Below are 22,192 nucleotides of genomic sequence, written 5' to 3' on the forward strand. Positions count from 1 at the left end.
ATTTACAGCTGGAAACGCTTCACAGAGCTCATTAAAGGATGCAAGAGAGAACAGCCAGAGGAGGATGCGCTGGCCTTGGTGGCAGCGGCTCACGCCAAGGATGAATTTTCATAGAAATCGATGGCAGCTTGACATGGGGACACGGAGAGGAGAGAGGTAGACGTGATTTGCCGCTGGATCTAACTCACCGCAACCGGAAGCTGTATTTTTCTTAGTAGGAAAGAGAGGCGGAAGGCCATGGATGTGCCAGGGAGAGGCGCCTGCAAGGAAGAGGCGATGCCCAATTTTGTTGCGATTGGATTGCTTTGTTTTAGTTATACTTTTTTTTTGCGGCTGAGATCAGATTGCTAATATGTTTTTTTTCAGGTTGAGATAAGAATTGCTAATATGTTTTGCACAAAATATATTGTTCGTAGTTTTTTTCTCCTGGACTCAATACACGGAGGGTAGATCTGGATGGAAGGTTATTCTTGGTTCACAAAATAGATGGTTTTATTTTTTTTCTTTGGTTATGGTGGGAATGTCTAACGGGTTAATCAACACCGTAATAACTCGGCCCCACATAGATTAACGGCTCCTAATTACTAATTAACGTGGGAAATTTTTAGGAAGTGCCTAATTAATATAGGTATAGATAGATATAGATTAGTAGATGTCAAGAAATGCCTATAAATTATTTACTTGTTATTGAACCATTTGATGTTTGGGGCTTTGATTATATGGGACCTTTTCCTGCCTCCAATGGATATACACATATTTTAGTTGTTGTTGATTATGTTACTAAGTGGGTAGAAGCTATTCCAACTAATAGTGCTGATCAGAACACATCTATTAAAATGCTTAAAGAAGTTATTTTTCCGAGGTTTGGAGTCCCTAGATATTTAATGACTGATGGTGGTTCACATTTTATTCATGGTGCTTTCCGTAAAATGCTTGCTAAATATGATGTTAATCATAGAATTGCATCTCCTTATCACCCACAGTCTAGTGGTCAAGAAGAATTGAGTAATAGAGAGCTCAAATTAATTTTGCAAAAGACTGTTAATAGATCTAGAAAGAATTGGTCCAAGAAACTTGATGATGCATTATGGGCCTATAGAACTGCATATAAAAATTCTATGGGTATGTCTCCGTATAAAATGGTTTATGGAAAAGCATGTCACTTACCTCTCGAACTAGAACATAGGGCGTATTGGGTTATTAAAGAGCTCAACTATGATTTCAAACATGCCGATGAGAAGATGTTTTTTGACATTAGCTCACTTGATGAATGGAGAACCCAAGACTATGAGAATGCCAAGTTGTTTGAAGAAAATGTTAAAAGTTGGAATGACAAAAGGATACAAAAGCGTGAGTTTAATATAGGTGATTATGTATTGCTATACAACTCACGTTTAACATTTTTTACAGGAAAACTTCTATCCAAATGGGAAGGCCCATACGTTATCGAGGAGGTCTATCGTTCTGGTACAATAAAAATCAACAACTTCGAAGGCACAAATCCGAAGGTGGTAAACGGTCAAAGAATCAAACACTATATCTCAGGTGATCCTATAAATGTTGAAACCAATGTTATTGAAACCATAACCCTGGAGGAATACATAAGGGACACTATCCGGAACGTTTCAGACTCCAAAAAGGGATAGGTATGTGGTACGGTAAGTAAACCGACTCCAAAACAGTTCTAATGGCAATTTTTCTCCGTTTTGGAATATTTAGAAAAATAGAAAATTAAGAAGTAGTCCGGGAAGGACACGAGGGCTCCACGAGGGTGGAGGGCGCGCCCTACCCCCTGGGCGCGCCCCCTACCTCATGGGCACCTCGTGCGCTCTCCGGACTCCGTTTTCTTGCACGATACCTATTTTGGTTGGTAAAATTTGATTATATAATCTCCCGAAGGTTTTGACTCCTGTATCACGCAAATATCCTCTGTTCTTGTTTTGAGCTATTTTCTGTCAGGATTGTCAAGGCCAGGCATCATGTCATCCCCCTCCTTCAACAATGGTGACAACGATGCTTGGCTAATGAAGATAGAGCTGAAGAGGGAAGAACCTGTGGAGACCAACAAGGATGAAGGGATCAAGAAGGCCACGGAGGACCAAGTTCCAGCAGCAGAAGACACCCTTCAACTTGATCACAATCTTCTTACCCCAACTGAGATCGAAGCTTTCATGATGATTGAGTTAGCTTGTATACAAAACAAGTATCTCACACGTGTAAATATTTTGTTGAAGGAGCATATCGTTGCACTCAAGGGCATTATCCGCAAGTTGGAGGATCTCTTTCGCTCAATGTGCGACTACCCATCATCAACAACTCCACCACCTTCCTCACCAACAAAAGAGATATAATCATATGCGTATGGGCACTCCCCTTGGCAACTGCCAAGCTTGGGGGAGGTGCCCCGGTATCGTATCACCATCACATCTCTTATCTTTACAGTTTTTCTTACTTCGATCCTTTGAATAGTATCTTGATCTAGTAGAGTAAATGTTTTGGTATGATTTAGTTTTGAGTTTTGCTTTATGATCCCTTTCTATAATCGAGTCCGTGAGCTATATATAATAAAGATTAGTTTTGAGTCAAGGGCTTGATTATTTTGCTATGATCTTGAGTGAATAAAAGAAAAGAGAAAAGAACAAAAAGAAACAAAGAGATCATATTGATCTTATGGATAGTAATGACTTCACATAGAAAGAGTATGATGATTAAAAGTTGTTGAGAGTTGACAAACATAGCTTTGGTCATCGTTGCAATTAATAGGAAGTAATAAAGAAAGAGGGGTTTCACAACAGGGGCCCACGAGGTAGGGGGCTCGCCCCCGACCCTCGTGGACAAGTGGGCCCCCCTCTAGTGAACTTCTTCCGCTGGATATTTTTTATTATTTCCAAAAATGACTTTCGTGGAGTTTCAGGACTTTTGGAGTTGTGCAGAATAGGTCTCTAATATTTTCCCCTTTTCCAGCCCAGAATTCCAGCTGTCGGCATTCTCCCTCCTTATGCAAACCTTGTAAAATAAGAGAGTATAGCCATAAGTATTGTGACATAACGTGTAATAACAGCCCAAAATGCAATAAATATCGATATAAAAGCATGATGCAAAATGGACGTATCAACTCCCCCAAGCTTAGACCTCGCTTGTCCTCAAGTGAAAGCCGATAACGATAAATATGTCCTCATGTTTAGAGGTAGAGGTGTCGATAAAAAATAAAATACGGATATGAAGGCATCATGATTATTCTCATAACAGCAACATATATGGATATTGTCATATGATTTCTTATACTCAAATAATAATCCATTGAAAATGCAAAAGTATGAATCATAAACTTTATTGAGAACCAACAAACTATAATCTCAGTCATTGAAGCAATTGAAATTTATCATAACATCAGAAAGAGTCTATGTCAGAGCTTAAAAGCAAGCCCACATACTCAACTATCATCTAGTCCTTCATAATTGCTAATACTCACGCAATACTTGTGGTTATGGAGTTTTAATCGGACACAGAGAAAGATAGGGGCTTATAGTTTCGCCTCCCAACCTTTTACCTCAAGGGTAATGTCAACAATAATAACTCATGCTCCCCTACACCTGATATATATATATATCAGGATCTTTCCAACATACTGTGCTTGCCAAAGGATAAAATGAAGAAGGAAAGGTGAAGATCACCATGACTCTTGCATAAGGTAGAGGATAATAATAAAAGATAGGCCCTTTGCAGAGGGAAGCAGAGGTTGCCATGCGCTTTTATGGTTGGATGCACAAAATCTTAATGCGAAAGAACGTCACTTTATATTGCCACTTGTGATATGAACCTTTATTATGCAGTCCGTCACTTTTATTACTTCCACATCACAAGATCGTATAAAGCTTATTTCTCCCACACCAATCAATCATACATATTTAGAGCAATTTTTATTGCTTTGCACCGATGACAACTTACTTGAAGGATCTTACTCAATCCATAGGTAGATATGGTGGATTCTCATGGCAAAACTGGTTTAATGGTTTTGGAAGCACAAGTAGTATCTCTACTTGGTGCTGAGAATTTGGCTAGCATTAGGGGGAAAGGCAAGATCAACATGTTGGAGGATCCATGACAACATACTTTATCTCAGATATAAGAAAACATAACTCATTACGTGGTCTTCCTTGTCCAACATCAACTCTTTAGCATGTCATATTTTAATGAGTGCTCCCAATCATAAAAGATGTCAATGATAATATATCTATATGTGAAACCTCTCTTTCCTTATTACTTCCTATTAATTGCAACGATGACCAAAGCTATGTCTGCCAACTCCCAACAACTTTTAATCATCATACTCTTTCTATGTGAAGTCATTACTCTCAATAAGATCAATATGAACTCTTTCTTTCTTTTTATTCTTTTCTTTTATTCACTCAAGATCATGGCAAAATAATCAAGCCCTTGACTCAACACTAATCTTTATTATATATAGCTCACGGACTTGATTACATAGAGGGATCATAAAGCAAAACTCAAAACTAGATCATGCCATAAACTTTGTTCTACTAGATCAAGATACTACTAAAAGGATCGAACTAAGAAAAACGATAAAGATAGGAGTGTGATGGTGATACGATACCGGGGCACCTCCCTCAAGCTTGTCAGTTGCCAAGGGGAGTGCCCATACCCATGTGATTATGTCTCCTTCTTTCTTGATGAGGAAGGTGGAGGTGTCGTTGATTTAGTTGATGGCATAGACTTCTCCCTTAATTTGCGCTTGAGGACGGCATTTTGATCCCTCAGATCATCAATCTCCCACTCCAGGGTTAATATGTTTTTGCATAGGCCCTGCTTATTTTCCTACAAGAGACTAAAAGGGATAAACTCGAACTTGGGTTTCTTTACCCTATCAGGGAGACTTGACTTTTTGAGCTCCACGTGCATGTCCCCAGGTTGAGGTAATGGGGCTTCATCTTCATCTGAGCTCGTCTCCTTCCCCTTGGGGTCATAGTCCTCTTCTTCCTCCGTGGTCCAACCATCGTGTTCCACATCTCCATAGACCTTGGGATTTGCTAAGTAGTCATCCACATAGCTTTCTTCTTCCGAATCCTGGGACGACATGTCGAAACAAGAACAGAGGATAATTGCATGATACGGGAGTCAAAACCATTGGGAGATTATATAATGAATTTTTACCGACCAAAATACGTATCGTGTAAGAAACCGGAGTCCGGGAGGCACACGAGGTGCTCACGAGGTAGGGGGCGTGCCCTCCACCCTCGTGGGGCCCTCGTGTCCTTCCCGGACTGCCACTTATTTTTCTATTTTTCTAAATATTCCAAAACGGAGAAATATTGCCTTAAAAATTGTTTTGGAGTCGGTTTACTTACCGTACCACATACCTATTCCTTTTCGGAGTTTGAAACGTTCTGGAAAGTGTCCCTTATGTATTCCTCCGGGGTTACGGTTTCAACAACGTTGGTTTCAACATTTATAGGATTACCTGAGATATAATGTTTAATTCTTTGACCATTCACCACCTTCGAATTTGTGCCTTCGATGTTGTTGTTTTTTATGGCACCGAAACGATAGACCTCCTCGATAACGTAAGGGCCTTCCCATTTAGAGAGAAATTTTCCTGCAAAAAATCTTAAAAGAGAGTTGTATAGCAATACATAATCACCTACGTTGAACTCACGCTTTTGTATCCTTTTTTCATGCCATCTTTTAACTTTTTCTTTAAACAACTTGGCATTTTCATAAGCTTGCGCTCTCCATTCATCAAGTGAGCTCATATCAAATAACCTCTTCTCACCGGCAAGTTTGAAATCATAGTTGAGCTCTTTAATAGCCCAATATGCCTAATGTTCTAGTTCGAGAGGTAAGTGACATGCTTTTCCATAAACCATTTTATATGGAGACAGACCCATAGGATTTTTATATGCAGTTCTATAAGCCCATAATGCATCATCAAGTTTCTTAGACCAATTCTTTCTAGACCTATTGGCAGTCTTTTGCAAAATTAATTTGAGCTCTCTATTACTCAAATCTACTTGACCACTAGACTATGGGTGATAGGGAGATGCAATTCTATGATTAACATCATATTTAGCAAGCATTTTACGGAAAGCACCATGAATAAAATGTGAACCACCAACAGTCATTAAATATCTAGGGACTCCAAACCACGGAAAAATAAGTTCCTTAAGCATTTTAATAGAAGTGTTATGATCAACACTACTAGTTGGAATAGCTTCTACCCACTTAGTAACGTAATCAACATCAACTAAAATATGTGTATATCCAATAGAGGCAGGAAAAGGTCCCATATAATCAAAGCCCCAAACATCAAATGGTTCAATAACAAGTGAATAATTCATAGGCATTTCTTGACGTCTACTAATATTACCAATTCTTTGGCATTCATCCCAAGATAAGACAAACTTACGGGCATCCTTGAAGAGAGTAGGCCAATAAAAACCGGATTGCAATACCTTGTGAGCAGTTCTGTCTCCCGCGTGGTGTCCTCCATAAGCTTCGGAGTGACACTTGCGTAGGATCTGTTCCTGTTCATGCTCAGGTACACAACGTCTAATAACACCATCTACTCCTTCTTTATAAAGATGTGGGTCATCTGAAAAGTAATGTCTCAAATCATAGAAGAACTTTTTCTTTTGCTGGTATGTGAAACTAGGTGGTATAAATTTAGCAACAATATAATTAGAGTAATTAGCATACCATGGAGTACTACGAGAAGTACTTATAACATCTAATTGTTCATCAGGAAAGCTATCAAGAACATTTTCTAACCTAGATAAGTTGTCTGCAACGGGATTCTCAGCTCCCTTTCTATCAACAATATGCAAATCAAATTCTTGTAGCAAGAGAACCCATCTAGTAAGTCTAGGTTTAGCATCTTTCTTTTCAATCAGATATTTAATAGCAGCATGATCAGTGTGAATAGTTACTTTAGAATCAACAATATAAGGTCTGAAGTTATCACAAGCAAATACAACTGCCAAGAATTCTTTTTTAGTAGTAGCATAATTTCTTTGAGCATTGTCTAGAGTCTTACTAGCATAATGGATAACATTTAATTTCTTATCAACTCTTTGCCCTAGCACAGCACCTACAACATAATCACTAGCATCACACATAATTTCAAAGGGTAAATTCCAATCAGGTGGTTGAACAATATGTGCAGAGATCAATGCTTTCTTAAGTATTTCAAATGCTTCTACACAATCATCATCGATGACAAATGGTATATCTTTTTGCAATAAATTAGTCAGAGGCCGAGAAATTTTTGAGAAGTCCTTAATGAACCTCCTATAAAATCCGGCGTGACCAAGGAAACTTCTTATACCTTTGATGTCCTTGGGACATGGCATCTTTTCAATAGCATCAACCTTGGCTTTATCAACTTCAATACCTCTTTCAGAAACTTTATGCCCCAATACAATACCTTCATTAACCATAAAGTGGAACTTTTCCCAATTCAAGACAAGATTAGTTTCTTCACATCTCTGCAAAACACGATCAATATTGCTCAAGCAATCATCAAAAGAGGATCCATAGACGGGAAAGTCATCCATGAAAACCTCACAAATCTTTTCATAGAAGTCAGAGAATATAGCCATCATGCATCTTTGAAAGGTAGCAGGTGCATTGCATAAACCAAAAGGCATACGTCTATAAGCAAAAGTACCAAAAGGGCATGTAAAAGTAGTCTTTGATTGATCTTTAGCTGACACAGGTATTTGAGAGAAACCAGAATAACCATCTAGAAAGCAGTAGTGTATATTTTTGCATAATCTTTCTAGCATTTGATCAATAAAAGGTAAGGGGTAATGATCTTTCTTAGTAGCCTCATTTAATTTGCGGAAATCAATTACCATCCTATAACCTGTAATAATTCTTTGTGGAATCAATTCATCTTTATCAGTAGGAACAACAGTAATATCTCCCTTCTTAGGGACACAATGGACATGACTTACCCACTGACTAACAGCAACGAGATAAATTATACCTGCCTCCAGAAGCTTTAGTATTTCTTTTCTTACCACTTCTTTCATTTTAGGATTCAGACGTCGTTGAGGATCACGAACTGGTTTGGCATCTGCTTCCAAATTTATTTTATGTTGACATAGAGTGGAACTAATGCCCTTAAGATCATCAAGAGTATATCCAATAGCAGCACGATGCTTCTTCAGAGTTTTCAATAATCTTTCTTCTTCATGCTCTGAAAGGTTAGCACTAATAGTAACAGGATATATCTTCTTTTCATCAAGATAAGCATATTTAAGATTATCAGGCAACGGTTTAAGCTCAAACACGGGATCACCCTTGGGTGGAGGAGGATCCCCTAATATTTCAACAGGCAAACTGTGTTTCAGAATAGGTTCTTGTTTAAAGAATAGTTCATCTATTTCCCTTCTTTCATTCATAAACATATCATTTTCATGGTCTAGTAAATAGTGTTCTAAAGGATCACTAGGAGGTACGGCAATAGAAGCAAGACCAATAATTTCATCCTTACTAGGCAATTCTTCTTCATGATGTTGTTTACTAAATTTAGAGAAATTAAACTCGTGAATCATATCATCCAAGCCAATAGGAACAACATTCTTTTCGCAATCTATCTTAGCATTGACAGTATTCAAGAAGGGTATGCCAAATATGATGGGCCAAAAGCTATCTTGTGGGGAACTGAGAACAAGAAAATCAGGAGGATATTTAGTTTTTCCACACAAGACTTCAACATCTCTAACAATTCCCATTGCTGATATAGTATCTCTATTGGCAAGTTTAATTATGACATCAATATCTTCTAACTCAGCAGGTGCAATTTCATGCTTGATTTATTTATACAAATCATAAGGTATAACACTAGCAGTAGCACCCATATCACACAAGCCATGATAACAATGATCTCCTATTTTAACAAAAATAACAGGCACGCCTACCACAGGTCTATGTTTATCTTTAACACAAGGTTTAGCAATTCTAGCAGTTTCACCGCAGAACTGTATAACATGCCCATCAATATTATCAGACAAGTGATCTTTAACAATACCAATATTAGGTTCTACTTTAACTTTCTCAGGAGGTGTATAAGTTCTAATATTGCTTTTACGAACCACAGTTAAAGCTTTAGCATGATCCTTTATTCTAACAGGGAAAGGTGGTTTCTCAACATAAGAAGTAGGAACAATAGGATCATTATAAGTGGCAGTCTTTTCTTCAACTTTAATAGGCGCAGCTACTATTACTTCTATGGGAGGATGATATTTAAACCACTTCTCCTTAGGGAGATCAACATAAGTAGCAAAAGATTCATAGAAAGAAGCTACTATCTCAGAGTCAAGTCCATATTTAGTGCTAAATTTACGAAAAATATCGGTATCCATAAAAGATTTAACACAATCAAACTTAGGTGTCATACCTGACTCCTTACCTTCGTCGAGATCCCAATCTTCAGAGTTGCGTTTAATTCTATCCAATAAATCTCATTTAAATTCAATAGTCTTTATCATAAAAGAGCCAGCACAACAAGTATCGAGCATGGTGCGATTGTTTTCAGAAAGCCGAGAATAAAAGTTTTGAATAATTATTTCTCTTGGGAGCTCATAATTGGGGCATGAATATAACATTGATTTAAGCCTCCCCCAAGCTTGAGCGATGCTTTATCCTTCGCGAGGCCAAAAATCTTATATCTTATATTTACTAATTGGAGGCACCTTTCAAGCCTTCTAATTAATCCACATCATCATAATTAATTACATCGTTGGATTATAAAATCAACGTCCAAGATAAGAAGAAGACTTACGTAACACAGATAGTTTAGGCTGTCCAAAACATGGCATATGACACGTCCAATATCTTGAAACAAAAAAAACATCTGTTCCTTAAAAAAATGATGGACTCCTTCCATAACAACTCTGTAGGATCCGTCATCTGTGAAACTCTTTTTTTTACATGCAGGACCGTGAAACTCATGTGCGAAATAAAAAAAAGGTAAAATATCGCTCCTTAGAAAAAGAGAAAAAATCTCCCCCGCTCCTGTACATTTTTTGAGCAATGCTGGCTTCTATGGCAATTAAAAAAATTTGGCACGTCCAATTTTTTAAACAAAATAAAAATGTATCCTTCTATTCCTTTTAAAAAGAGATAGCCTCCGTCTCAAACAAGAATGGATAGCGTCCTTCCATAACAGCTCATCTGTGAAACTCCTCTTGCATATTAAAAAAAAAGGAAAAGATCTCTCCCTAAAAAAAGAGAAAACATCTCCCTTGGCCCATGTACATTTTTTAGTCAACCACCGCTCCTGTACATGGCCGGACCTTTCAAGCCTTCACACTAATCCATGTCATCAAAACGAACTACACCACTGGATTGTAAATTTAAGTCCGGTAAAAAGAAAACTTACCAAACATAGATGATCCCGTCCAAAAAAAATGGCATGTGACACGCCCAATGTTGTCAAAAAAAACGTCAATCTGTTCCTTAAAAAGAAAAGATAAAGTCCATAAGGAAAAACTACCAATAAAATAAAAAAAGACGGAATCCAGTTGACGACCCATGAAACTCCATGAATAAAATCTTCTGTTGATCGCTTAGAAAATTAAATATATTTGGCTGGGCTCTGTACATGGCTGCTGATTCCACCTCCTCTTTAATCCTGCTCTCCTACATATGGCTGGTGGTGGCGATTTCTCTCACCAAAGGATGTCCCCGACTCCCCATCCACCATCAAGTGCGCTCTTCCACCACCAGCGCCAACAGCAAACCGCAAAGTAACCTGAAGCCAGGTGCTGCAAGGTATGATGCGAGATCGACTGCGACCCAAAGTGGCGATCGATCTTCCTCATTGTTAGTGTCTCCGCATCTCCCTCCATCCACTCCTAGCATCAATGTACATCCACTTTTATGATGTAAAAAAGGACAACCGTCAAGTACAACCTCTAACAAGTTATTCTTGGCTTCATGTTCCATGAAGACTACACTCTATTGTGATGATAATAGATTAATGGTCGATGCAGCATAAAATGAGGTGTACCAATGGTGGTCTAAAGTACATCATGTTGTTGTGGTAATTGGTAAACTGGACCTTCAATGAACAGGAAGCACAACGATCAATGTCATCCAATTGATTGTTGGTTCTCCAACTCCACATGCAAGTAAAACCTATCCTGTAGTTTTTGAGTGTGCTACTTGATTTTTGGCTCTTTCAGCTCATGACTATCCATGAGCACACTTCACCTGATTATGTTTTAGAGGACCGAACAAGATTCAGCAGAATCCAATGTGGCCAGGTGCATCGTAGTGGTGCGTGATGTATAAGTGTTGAATCATTTGGAGCATCAATTAGTATTCTGCATGTGCATAATACAATTTAAAGATATACTACATTGCCTGGCTTGCATGCGATTGGTGAATTACATGGATTCACATTATTCTATTTAGGTGCAGATTGCTAATAGATATCTGCATATATAGTATACATGTCTTTATTTTGGCCTTAGAGAAAAGAGAAAAATAGCTATTAAATCATATTTAAATACATATAAATTACTAAAGTAACAATAAAGTCCGGATGTATCATGCGCCAAAAGATCTCATATGAGCACATAATTCTCTATTTAATATAAATATGTATACAATATGGATAGAAAAAATTAAAAAAATGACATCCATATTAAACATAACAAAAATTATTTGCGAATTTGTTGGTTGAGAAAAGAACTTAAAATCTGAATCTATGGTGCTTATAGTAATGAGAATATACCACAAAATATTGTTCGCCATCACACAATGAAAATATTGATAATGTTGTCACACAATTGGATGCAAACAATCAAACCACAAAATAGTCCGAAAAATGTAACATTGTTGAACCCTATCTCCAACAAAGATAAACATGCATGTGTAACAGCAATAACCCATATCAACATATTCATAAAAATTTAAAAATGACATCCATATTAAACATAACAGAAATTATTTACTAATTTGTTGGTTGAGTAAATAACTTAAAATCTGAACCTATGGTGCTTATAGTAATGAGAATATACCACAGAATATTGTCCGCCATCACACAACGAAAAAATTGATAATTTTGTCACACAATTGGATGCAGACAATCAAACCACAAAATAGTCTGAACAATGTAACAATGTTGAACCCTATGTCCAACAAAGATAAACATGCATGTGTAACAGCAATAACCCATATCAACATATTCATATTATTGGCTGGCATTTCTAATTCATAACAACTTTGTTGCATCTAATATTAAAAGTGCTAGCCCGTGCAAGTGCACGGGTTGACGACTAGTTATATATATAATTGCGATCACGATGAACAAGATGCATAGGATAATACTTTTGATGAGATTCCAATTTCAATCTTCTATAGTTCAAGGATCTCGTATCATGACACAGCCTATACCATGTCAATGCATCTCCCTTCAAAGATAAAGGGAAGACCTTCTTCTTAGCAACATCATCGGGTATACCTGCAAGCTTAAATAATCCAAAAACTTCATCCACATATATTAGGTGCTCATCAGATGCTTTGTTCCATCTCCTGAAAAAGGATTAGCTAGCAGTTTTTCTATCATACCCGAAGGAAATTCAAAGGGAACATTTTCATATTCAATAGGTTTAGTAGGTTGAGGAGCAACTCTTTGCTCTACTAGTCGGGGTGAAGATACCCCGAACAAGTCCCTCAGAGGATCACTTTCCATAGTAACAAGTGACAGTAAATTTCAGCACACTATATAAATTTTTCCTTACCAATTTCCACCTACCAAAGGCGCTTCACTCCCCGGCAACGGCGCCAGAAAAGAGTCTTGATGACCCACAAGTATAGGGGATCTATTGTAGTCCTTTCGATAAGTAAGAGTGTCGAACCCAGCGAGGAGTCACTAGTAGAAAACAGGGCTATGGTCCAGGCCGGGTCAGCCCATTAGTCCCGGTTCAGTCTAGAACCGGGACCAATGTGGGCATTGGTCCCGGTTCGTGAGCCCAGGGGGGGCGGCCGGGCCACCTGGGCCATTGGTCCCGGTTCATCTGGACCTTTTGGTCCCGGTTTGTGGGATGAACCGGGACCAATGGGCCTCGCTCCTGGCCCACCACCATTGGTCCCGGTTGGTGGCTTGAACCGGGACCAAAGGCTCCCCTTTAGTCCCGGTTCATGCCACAAACCGGGACCAATGAAGTGCCTATATATACCCCCTCGTGCAAGAGCAGAGCACAGTGCTCTCTTTTTTCTGGCCGAGGGGGAGAGGGCTTTGTGGTGCTCTAGCTCACCTCCTATGCACATGAGGTGTTCGATGGAATGCCCGAGCCACACTACTTAAGCTTTCTCCTCTCGAAGCTCGACCTCCAAGCTCCATTTTCCTCGAGATTTGTCTAGATTTAGCGGTCCGTCACGCCCCGTCCCCGTCTTCACCGCCGTCGATCACCCGCGCCGATCTCATCACCGACACCACCGTGGTGAGCCTCTTGTTCTTATCTTCTTTCTGAAAGGAAAAATATTCTTACTTGTATGTTTAGATAGATACTTGTATCATTTTCTTACGTTTATTATTGCATCTTATATAGTGCGATGGTTTTGGTATCCGCCCCCGTCGGCCCTCGTCCTGTCTATGATTCGGATTTGGTATGTATATTATCTTTATAACTATTGGTTCATTTATTGTTTATGAAAATTATGCCGACCAACGTGACATAGATTTTATTTATCTAGGATGTATGTGAATTGGAAATGCCAACTGACCCTATTGTCGAGAGGTTAAATTTAGTTGATGAAGAAAACAATTTGTTGAAGGAAAAAATAAAAAAAATTGAGGAGGAGAAGATGATATTGGAGTTGCATGTTGCGGATGTCGTCGATGATCACAAGATCAAGATGGATGCAATGCGCTTGAAGATTAGAAAGATTAGAAAATATGCCATTCATACCGAGGCTTGGTATCATTATGCCGTTGGATCAATTGTTACCTTGGTTGCGATTATGATCGCATTTGTTTTCGCATTGAAATGCTTTACATAGTTTCAATGTATGGTTTAATTAATTAGATGCTCTGGAGAGTTATATGTTGTTAGATGAGAACTATGTATGCACTTTGGTTTTAATGTGATGATGAACTTCTATTAATTTGGACACTTAATTATATATAATGCACGCAGATGAACCGGCAATGGATGTACGGTGACAGACACACCCGCGAGTACATTAAGGGCGTGCATGAGTTTCTCGATGCGGCTGAGGCAAACAAGCAGAATGGTTTTATGTGTTGTCCATGCACTGAATGTGGGAATACGAGGTCTTACTCTAACCGGAAAATCCTTCACTCCCACCTGCTTTACAAGGGTTTCATGCCACACTATAATGGTTGGACGAGGCACGGAGAAATAGGGGTTATGATGGAAGACGGCGAAGAAGAAGAGTACGATGACAACTATGTGCCCCCTGAATATGGTGATGCTGCAACGGGGTGAGCTGGTGAAGATCAAGAGGAACCAGACGATGTGCCCAATGATGCTGCCACGGGTGAAGCTGTTGAAGATCAAGAGGAACCAGACGATGTGCCCGATGATGATGATCTCCGCCGGGTCATTGTCAATGCAAGGACGCAATGCATTAGTCAAAAGGAGAAGCTGAAGTTCGATCACATGTTAGAGGATCACAAAAAAGGGTTATACCCCAATTGCGAAGATGGCAACACAAAGCTCGGTACCGTACTGGAATTGCTGCAGTGGAAGGCAAAGAATGCTGTGGCTGACAAAGGATTTGAGAAGCTACTGAAAATATTGAAGAAGAAGCTTCCAAAGGATAACGAATTGCCCGACAGTACATACGCAGCAAAGAAGGTCGTATGCCCTCTATGATTGGAGGTGGAGAAGATACATGCATGCCCTAATGACTGCATCCTCTACCGCGGTGCATACAAGGAACTGAACGCATGCCCGGTATGCGGTGCGTTGCGGTATAAGATCAGACGAGATGACCCTGGTGATGTTGATGGCGAGCCCCTCAGGAAGAGGGTTCCTGCGAAGGTGATGTGGTATGCTCCTATAATACCACGGTTGAAACGTCTGTTCAGAAACGAAGAGCATGCCAAGTTGATGCGATGGCACAGTGAGAACCGAAAGAAAGATGGGAAGTTGAGAGCACCCGCTGACGGGTCGCAGTGGAGAAAAATCGAGAGAAAGTACTGGGATGAGTTTGCAAAGGACCAAAGGAATGTATGGTTTGCTTTAAGCGCAGATGGCATTAATCCTTTTGGGGAGCAGAGCAGCAATCACAGCACCTGGCCCGTGACTCTATGTATGTATAACCTTCCTCCTTGGATGTGCATGAAGCGGAAGTTCATTATGATGCCAGTTCTCATCCAAGGCCCTAAGCAACCCGGCAACGAAATTGATGTGTACCTAAGGCCATTAGTTGAAGAACTTTTACAGCTGTGGAATGGAAACGGTGTACGTACGTGGGATGAGCAGAGAAAGGAGGAATTTAACCTTAAGGCGTTGCTGTTCGTGACCATCAACGATTGGCCCGCTCTCAGTAACCTTTCAGGACAGACAAACAAAGGATACCACGCATGCACGCACTGTTTAGATGACACTGAAAGTATATACCTGGACAAATGCAGGAAGAATGTGTACCTGGGCCATCGTCGATTTCTTCCGACCAACCATCAATGTCAAAAGAAAGGCAAGCATTTCAAAGGCGAGGCAGATCACCGGAAGAAGCCCGCCATGCACACCGGTGATCACGTGCTTTCTATGGTCAATGATTTACACTATGTAATCTTTGGAAAGGGTCCCGGTGGACTAGCTGTTCCGAATGACGCTGAGGGACACGCACCCATGTGGAAGAAGAAATCTATATTTTGGGACCTACCCTACTGGAAAGACCTAGAGGTCCGCTCCTCAATTGACGTGATGCACGTGACGAAGAACCTTTGCGTGAACCTGCTAGGCTTCTTGGACGTGTATGGGAAGACAAAAGATACACCTGAGGCACGGGAGGACCTGCAACGTTTGCACGAAAAAGACGGCATGCCTCCGAAGCAGTATAAAGGTCCTGCCAGCTATGCTCTTACAAAATAAGAGAAAGAAATCTTCTTTGAATGCCTGCTCAGTATCAAGGTCATGACTGGCTTCTCGTCGAATATAAAGGGAATAATAAATATGCTAGAGAAAAAGTTTCAGAATCTGAAGTCTCATGACTGCCACGTGATTATGACGCAACTGCTTCCGGTTGCATTGAGGGGGCTTCTACCGGAAAACGTCCGATTAGCCATTGTGAAGCTATGTGCATTCCTCAATGCAATCTCTCAGAAGGTGATCGATCCAGAAATCGTACCAAGGCTAAGGAGTGATGTGGCGCAATGTCTTGTCAGTTTCGAGCTGGTGTTCCCACCATCCTTCTTCAATATCATGACGCACGTCCTAGTTCATCTAGTCGACGAGATTGTCATCCTGGGGCCCGTATTTCTACACAATATGTTCCCCTTTGAGAGGTTCATGGGAGTCCTAAAGAAATATGTCCGTAACCGCGCTAGGCCAGAAGGAAGCATCTCCATGGGCCATCAAACAGAGGATGTTATCGGGTTTTGTGTTGACTTCATTCCTGGCCTTAACAAGATAGGTCTCCCTAAATCGCGGTATGAGGGGAGACTGACTGCAAAAGGCACTCTTGGAAGAGACTCAATAATATGCAGGGACGAATATTCTTGGTCTCAAGCACACTACACAGTTCTACAGAACTCTACCTTGGTGACCCCGTATGTCGATGAACACAAGAACAGTCTGCGCTCCAAACACCCGGAGCAATGCGACGACTGGATTACATGTGAACACATCTGGACTTTCAGCAGTTGGTTGGAAACACGTCTCAGAGGTGACAACACTGTTTGTGATGAGTTGTACTTGTTGTCCAGGGGACCATCTTTGACTGTATTGACTTACAAAGGATACGAGATAAATGGGAATACATTTTACACGATCGCCTAAGACCAAAAGAGCACCAACCAAAACAGCGGTGTCCGCTTTGATGCAGCAACCGAGAGCGGAAAGGACACATATTATGGTTACATATTGGACATATGGGAACTTGACTACGGACCTGATTTTAAGGTCCCTTTGTTTAAGTGCAAATGGATCAATCTATTAGGCGGCGGGGTACAGGTAGACCCACAGTACGGAATGACAACAGTGGATCTGAAAAATCTTGGGTACACTGACGAACCGTTCGTCCTAGCCAATGATGTGGCACAGGTTATCTATGTGAAGGACATGTCTACCAAACCGAGAAAAAGAAAAGATAAGGAAGCGAATACATCATACGATGAGCCAAAGCGCCACATAGTTCTTTCAGGAAAAAGGGACATCCTGGGAGTGGACGGTAAGACAGACATGTCTGAAGATTATGAAAAGTTTCATGAAATTCCTCCCTTCAATGTCAAGGCTGACCCAAGCATCCTGATAAACAATGAAGATTATCCATGGTTACGGCGCAATAAGCAAATGACACAAGCAAAGAAAAAGTGAAGACTTTCTCCCGCAACTATTATGATGATACCATGCCAAATTTGTAACAGACGAACATGCTACCATTGTCCGTTTTGTACATGCACATGCTATGTGGGTGAAATTATGCTACCATTGGCCAACTTTTTCAGAGTTCATTTGAAATGCTTTCATGTATTATGGTTCGAAACTTTGATACTTCGAAAGTGATTGTCCATTTTGTACACGAAGTGCATCAAGTTTTTGTCGTAACCCTGTCTACTTTTTGGAACATGCTATGTGGGTGAAATGATGATACCATGCCAACTTTCAACCTTTTCAGAGTTCATTTTGAAATGCTTTCCAATTTCAGAGTCATTTAGCTCAAAGAATGAATTAATAGCAAACAGAATGAACTACAAAACTTTTATGAAAATAAAAACAATCAATTAAAATATTATGTTATGATCAACTAAAATAAAACTATAATATTCTTCAATAGCAAAAAGAATATAATTTTTTTGACCTAAAATCAAACTATAAGTATTTAATTGTAAGTATAAATAAAAAATAAATAGCAAAGAAGAAAAAAAATCTATTTTTATAGTAAAGTTATTCATAAACTAGTGATTCACACAAATTTTAAAATTCAAATTTAAACTATTCAAAATTTTAAAACTAATGGCACTAACAGAAAGTTAATAATTTTTGGGACCTAAAATAAAAAAGAAATCACTAAAAAACTATAAGTATTTAGTTGTAAATATAAATAAAAAATAAATAGAAAAAAAATTCTATTTTTATAGTAAAGTTATTCATAAACTAGTGATTCACACAAATTTTTAAAAATTCAAATTTAAACTATTCAAAATTTAAAACTAATGGCACTAACAGAAAGTTTATAATTTTTGTGACCTAAAAGCAAAAAGAAATCACTAAAAAACTGTAAGTATTTAGTTTTAAGTAGAAATAAAAAAATAAAAAACCAAAAAAATGTAGAAATAAAAAAGAAAAAACCAAAAAAAATGCCTCCTACTGGGCCTCCACGGCCTGAATACGACTAGAAACTCTACATGGGCCAGGATTCAGGCCCGCAGAAGGCCCATTAGGCCCACAGGCAGTAGCAAGTTTAGGCCCGAAAGCTTGCATTAGAGAGGAGCTCGAATGGGGAGGCACACCAGCGCTTATAAACAAGTGCCGGCGCCCTTCAGCTAGCGATGTGGGACTAAACTTTTGGGCGCGGGGCAGCACAAGGCCATTGGTCCCGGTAGGTGGCACCAACCGGGACTAAAGGGGGCATTGGTCACGGTTCGTGCCACGAACCGAGACCATTGCTCTGGCTATATATACAACACTTGGGAAATTTCCGCCAACTGCTCCCATTCCTCATCGTCGACGCCGGCAGGCTGCCCCTCTCGCGTCGTCGCCGCCGCCGAGCCCTGCCCCTCATCGTCGCCTCCGCCACCGCCGAGCCCTGCCCCGACGCCGTCAGGCTGCTCCAGTTCGTCGTCCTCGCCTCCGCCGCCGAGTCCTACCCCGACGCCTTCCCGGCCCGCTCTCACTGTGAGCCGCCGTGCCGCTCCCCTCCTCTCCTCCTCTCCCCCCCCCCCCGCCGCGCCCTGCCACCGCCGCCAGCCGTGCTCTCTTGCCGCGCCCCGACGCCGCTGCCCGCCGTGCTCTGCCCCGACGATGGCGCTTGACCGTACGTGCTCCGCTTGCCGCGCCGCCGCTGGTTCGCCGCCGCCGCCCGTCGTGTTCTCCCTCGACGCCGCCGCCTGGCCGCGCTCCGCCTCTGTTAATTTTTTTGAGATATGTATGCATGTGTATAGTGTATGTGTATGTATGTGTATGTGTGTGTAGTGTATATGTGTGTGCATGCAGATATGTATATGTATGTGTATGTATGTGTATGTATGCATGTGTGTAGTGTATATGTGTATGTATGTATATGTGTGTACCAGATAACTTCGACATGAGGGGGGTCGATATACCCCCTCCCCGATAACTTCGACATGATGGGATCGAGGGGGCGAGGGTCAGGAAGTAGAGGAGAAAAAAAGAAGAGGAAAAATGAGAAGAAGAGGAGAGAAAAAAATTCTATTTTTTCTTAGTCTCCTCTATTCCTTTCTTCTTCTCCTCTTTTTTTTCTTCTTTTTTTCTTCGATCTTCTCCCCCTCCCGATAGGAAAGTTTTATATAGAAAGTTACAATTTTAGAAAAGTTTTATATATGCAAAAGTTACAATTTTAGAAAAAGAAGGATAGGAAAGAAGAAAATAAGAAGAGGAAAGAAAGAAGAAGAGGAGAGGAAAAGAAGAGGAGAAATAAATAAGAAGAAGAAAAAAGAAGAAAAAGAAGAGGAGAAGAAGAAAGGAATAGTGGAGAAGAAGAGAAAATAGAATATATTCTATTTTCTCTTCTTCTCCACTATTCCTTTCTTCGTCTCCTCTTTTTTTCTTCGTTTTTTTCTTCGATCTTCTCCTCTAGCTATTCCTTTCTTCTTCTCCTCTATTGGTCTAGGGTCGGGAACTAGGGTAGAGGGTCGAGGGTCGTTAAGGGGTCAAGGGTCGAGGGTTTCAGGGTCGTCGAGGGTTCGAGGGGTCGAGGATCGCCGAGGGGTCGAGAGAGGTTTCCTAGTGTCAAAGTATTGAAGAAATCCATGCCTTCATCATTAGCCGGAAGTAACCAGGGCATGTTAGTACGAAGTTCTGCAAAGTTGTTCTGGAATGGAGTCCCGGATAGAATAATCCGCCTTTTTGTACGAATTCAGCAAGGGCCTTCCAAATAGCGATATTCGGAAGGCTCTTGCTGAACTTTGTACCAAAAAGCGAATTATCCTATCTGGGACTCTGTTCCAGAACAACTTTGAAGAGCTTCGTACCATCATGCACATGTTACTTTCGCCTAATGATGAAGACATGGTTTTGTTGAATCCTTTGACACTAGGCAACCTCCCGACCCCTCGGCGATCCTCTCGAACATGAGAGGAAGAAGAGGGTCGTCTAGGGGTCGAGGGTTCCAGGGTCGTCGAGGGTTCGAGGATCGCCGAGGAGTCGAGAGAGGTTTCCTAGTGTCAAAGTATTGAAGAAATCCATGCCTTCATCATTAGCCGGAAGTAACCAGGGCATGTTGGTACGAAGTTCTGCAAAGTAGTTCTGGAATGGAGTCCCGGATAGAATAATCCGCCTTTTGGTACGAATTCAGCAAAGGCCTTCCAAATAGCGATATTCGGAAGGCTCTTTCTGAACTTTGTACCAAAAAGCGGATTATCCTATCTGGGACTCCGTTCCAGAACAACTTTGAAGAGCTTTGTACCATCATGCACATGTTACTTTCGCCTAATGATGAAGACATGGTTTTGTTGAATCCTTTGACACTAGGCAACCTCCCGACCCCTCGGCGATCCTCTCGAACATGAGAGGAAGAAGAGGATAAAAAAAGAAGAGGAAGAATAAAAAAAAGAGGAGAAGAAAGAATAGAGGAGTTCTTCTCCTCTATTCTTTCTTCTTCTCTTTTTTTCTTCTTCTTCCTCTTTTTTTATCGGGAACGAGGGTCGTCGAGGGACATAGATGTAGTGTCGTCGTTGTCGATATATACCCCCTCCCGATAGCTTACTATGATTAGGTAGCTAGTTCTACGTTTGGCACTAATATATCCATCTGTCATGTTTGAATAATAATTGCCATGTTGTAAATATTTGTAGAAACTATGGACACCGCCCTAGACGAAGCAACAAAAGAAGCGTTGTTGAGGGACATAATCGCAGAAGGAAGTGATGCCATCTCGTTGTTTCTCAATGAAACCGATGGTCTGGAAGGAGAGGGTGAACAAGCTGGCTACGGTGACCTAATGCCGGTGCAAGAAGAAGAACATGAGGACGGCTCCGGTGACCCAATGCCGATGCAAGAAGGAGACCATGATGACGGCTCCGGTGACCGAACCGAGTCCGGCCAGGAATATATATTAGTTAAGCCTATGCTGACTAGCTAATTGATGCATTCATTGTTTTGGTATGTACACATATTAATTAAGTCTTTGTTCTTTTTTCTAGCCCTCCGTATCGAGCACAACTTTGGTAAAGAGACGAGGCCCGAAGAAAAAGTTGAGCTCGGATGAAAAGTTTGAGATCACAGCAATCGCGCCCGACGGCCAACCTATTGAACCCCTCCGGACAAAGAGCGCATTTGTTGCCCAGTGCGGGGTTTTGGTTAGGGACAAGATCCCGATAAGCATCCAGCAATGGTTTAAGCCGGCTACAAAAGACCCTGAGGTGTCTTATGTCAATGATATGTAGAAAAATGATCTTTGGACTGAGCTGAAGTCAAATTTCACCCTACCGCCAGAGGATAATCAAGAGAACCCAGTTAAAGAGAAATTAATCAAGTCTTTTGCGCTGAAGAGGATGGCAGAACTATTCAGGAGGTGGAAGAAAGAGCTGAATAAGTTTGTCGAAAATAATGAGACACCAGAATTCAAGGGCAGATATGAGAAGATCAGAGATCACTGGCCCGCATTTGTGGCCCACAAGACATCTTAAAAGAGTAAGAAGATGTCGGCGACAAACAAGAAAAATGCTGCAAAGAAGAAGCTTCACCATCGCACGGGGTCACGTGGCTACCTCGTAGCCCGGCCTAAGTGGTCCAAGACTGAGAACGATATGGTTCATAAAGGGATCGAACCAGAGACAATTAACTGG

This window comes from Triticum urartu, chromosome 7A (assembly GCF_056163025.1).
Source record: "Triticum urartu cultivar PI428250 chromosome 7A, HENAU_Tu73, whole genome shotgun sequence".
Classification (NCBI taxonomy): domain Eukaryota; kingdom Viridiplantae; phylum Streptophyta; class Magnoliopsida; order Poales; family Poaceae; genus Triticum; species Triticum urartu.